Source organism: Suncus etruscus, chromosome 4 (genome assembly GCF_024139225.1).
Source record: "Suncus etruscus isolate mSunEtr1 chromosome 4, mSunEtr1.pri.cur, whole genome shotgun sequence".
NCBI lineage: Eukaryota > Metazoa > Chordata > Mammalia > Eulipotyphla > Soricidae > Suncus > Suncus etruscus.
This window is the reverse complement of record NC_064851.1, coordinates 165,381,024-165,383,216: the sequence shown is the minus strand read 5'-3', so window position 1 is coordinate 165,383,216 and position 2,193 is coordinate 165,381,024.

Sequence of the window (2,193 nt, the reverse complement as noted above, 5' to 3'; positions counted from 1 at the left end):
ACCTCAAGTAAAGTTTATGTTACTCTGTTTCACTGGAAAATAAATCAACCCAAAGAGACTTTATTTTTAAGTCTAAAGCATTTACTTGTTCAAGCAGTTTCAAAATAAGGTTATGAATATACATCCTGAAATATCTGCTAATTAAAAAACAATGGGTCTTTTTTTTGAAAGGAAAAAGAAGTAAGTGCAAACTCTTATTATGTTTTTTGATCTCTAGAAATGTAAGTCAAGTTAAAATATTTTATTAGAATACTTGTTTCATTCAGACTCCATCCATAGATTCATTTCAGAGGACCTGAGACAAGAAAGGCCAGTGTGGAGAACTAGTAAATAAGTATACGTTCTCATGGTGATGCAAAATATACTTTCAAAACCAATCCTATGGATGAGAAAGACCCTATCTTTGAGATACACCTCCTGTCCCAGTATTTTATTGTTAAACATTATTACTAATTGTTACTAATATTTTTTTGTTTTGTGGGTCACAGTTGGCTACTTTCAGGGCTTACTCCTGGCTTTGCACTCAGAAATTGCCCCTGGAAGGCACAAGGGACCATATGGGATGGCAGGATGCAAGGCAAATGGCCTACTGCTGTTCTATCTCTCTGCCTCCAATATTTTGATAACTAATTCTGAGCATTCCAGTTTGTAAGCTAACAATGATACCGTTTCTATAGGTTTTCTTTCCACTCAACTACCCACACTTTAGAGCTGTGGTATTAATTGGCCAGTCTGCAGGTTGTAGAAAGGTTGAAAAAACATTGGAGTAATGTCTTGGTTAAATTTGTACACATACCTACACTTAAATATGCAATGCCTTTAGGTTAATGCACACAGCATTAATGTATATTAATCTTGTAGTTGAGTTATCATCCCTTTCTTTTGTAAGTAAATTGATTTTAGTTTTCTATAAATTTTATTTTAATATATTATATTTTTATTTTACTATACTTTTTATTTAACTATCACATTAAACTATAGAACATCAACTATTAAATCCATTTCTTAAATTCTTTTTTTTTTTTTTTTTTTTTGGTTTTTGGGCCACACCCGGTAACGCTCAGGGGTTACTCCTGGCTATGCGCTCAGAAGTCGCTCCTGGCTTGGGGGACCATATGGGACGCCGGGGGATCGAACCGCGGTCCGTCTCCTAGGTTAGCGCAGGTAAGGCAGGCACCTTACCTCCAGCGCCACCGCCCGGCCCCCATTTCTTAAATTCTAACTACATATGAATCACTATATATTGTGTTCCTCAAATACTTTGTAAATAGCCATTATGTATACACAATTTTGTAATAAAATTTGAGTAGAAATACATTGTCTTCATTGTATCATCCTCAAGAGCTTATAAATGGAAAGAAATAAGCCAAGTGTTGTTTAGAAATAACTTATTGCGTGATTTTAAACCTTTTTGCTGTAATCATTAAAAAATATTACCAGGAAAATTTTAATAACTCATAAGCATTTTCTTGATTTTAGAAACTAAACCAATAGCTTTAAAATATGGTTCTCTTTATGTCATTTAATTTGTGAAGCATTATGATTTCAGTAACATTGCTAATTTTTATTGCTCACATCAAAATATTTTAAGCACATATGTGTAGTTTTTAAAATGGAAACCTATTTTGAATACTTGAATAATTGAAGAATTATTTGGCAAAGGATATAGTTAACTGAGATTTGGTATACACATAGAAATTTCTATATTAAAGTGTACTTATTAAAAACTACCATGGACTCCACAGGAGAGATTTGTCTTGAATGTAACAGACCCAGGTTAGATAGTTCATAGTACTTAGTTCCACAAGCACTATTAGAGGTGGCCCCTAAGCCAAGAGCTAGGAGTAGTCCCTACGCACTATGAATATGAACCTAAGGAACAAAAATAATAAACCAACTAACATGAATTTAAAATTACAATAAACTTTCTTTTCCTTTACTCAATAAAAATTAGCTGAAACTCTTAAAAAATACATTTTGAGGAACAGAATCTATTTGGTTTCAGTCATGTATTGTAAAGAGCTGCCCAACCACTTGTGTTTGAGTCTTTCAGGCACAGAGAGACTCGACATGAGCTTTCAAGACTCATTCAGAACTAAGAGGAGGCCAGTGCTGTATTCTGCCCTTCACCCACTGCAGCTCAAGAGAACTGAGCATTTTACGTAAAGTTCTGGATGAAAAACATTATAAACA